General features: G+C 35.7%; 1 protein-coding gene across 1 annotated transcript in view; it reads left to right on the top strand.

Moving 5' to 3' along the window:
- The window catches only part of LOC109481667 (WAG22 antigen-like), a 9,743-nt gene that overhangs the window by 4,020 nt on the left and 4,825 nt on the right, over positions 1–898 (top strand).

Genomic DNA, 898 nt, shown 5'->3' with positions numbered 1-898 from the left:
TATATTTATATATATATATTTAGTGAACTTTGTTCAATAGTTGTTGCCATACATTGTACCATCTGCAATTGTCGTACAATTAAGTTCTACATTTTGGAGAGAAAACAATGAGCGCAGACTAATGCACGACGCCTCTTTGGTTGGTTGGACGCATGGGTATGTAGAAAAGCCATGTGTCTGCCATGTGTTTTGACAAGGTGGTCTCGTGGTTAGGGATGTTAACCCTACCTAGACCGGGCTTTTTTTGACATGGGGGGACCGGGGGGGGGGCTCTTTTGACACCCCCCCTCAGAAGACGAGAACGGTATTTCGTATGACCACCAAATTTTCAGAGAATGGTGTACTAGTGAAAAATTTATCATATCTACAATTTTCATGTCGTTATGACGTAATATGACGTCATTATGACGTCATTAATGTGATTCTATTGGCCAAAACCGTCTAGATAGGTTTTTCCCTGAAAACTTAATTGTATTCAACATAACTACACCAAAAGTGTTTCTGACAGAATATTAGGGTGTACTAAGTCTGACCCCATAGCAACACCAGTGACGTCATAAAATGACATCATGCATGTTTAAGATATCCGCCATCTTGGATCATCAATCTTGAATTTTCAAAAATAGTTTTTTTCATAATAAAGCCTAAAATACACTGTAAACATACTAAAGACCTTCATTTCTAACCTTTTTGGAAAAAGAAATGGAAGTATTGATGAAATTTTAATGAAAAAAACCTGTATATAGCTGTTCTAATGATATGGTCCGCCATCTTTGATTTTGGCCAATGACGTCATCAGATTAGCATAAATCATGCATATTTAATGACAAAATCTACATAAAATTATATGGGATGTTATTAATATTAGAAACCATAAGTTACTTCACATAAAACCCAT

The sequence above is a fragment of the Branchiostoma belcheri genome, unplaced genomic scaffold (assembly GCF_001625305.1).
Source record: "Branchiostoma belcheri isolate BF01 breed outbred unplaced genomic scaffold, Haploidv18h27 scaffold57, whole genome shotgun sequence".
In the NCBI taxonomy this organism is placed as follows: domain Eukaryota; kingdom Metazoa; phylum Chordata; class Leptocardii; order Amphioxiformes; family Branchiostomatidae; genus Branchiostoma; species Branchiostoma belcheri.
Note: the sequence above shows the minus strand (reverse complement) of the source record. Positions and strands in the feature narration are given on the sequence as shown.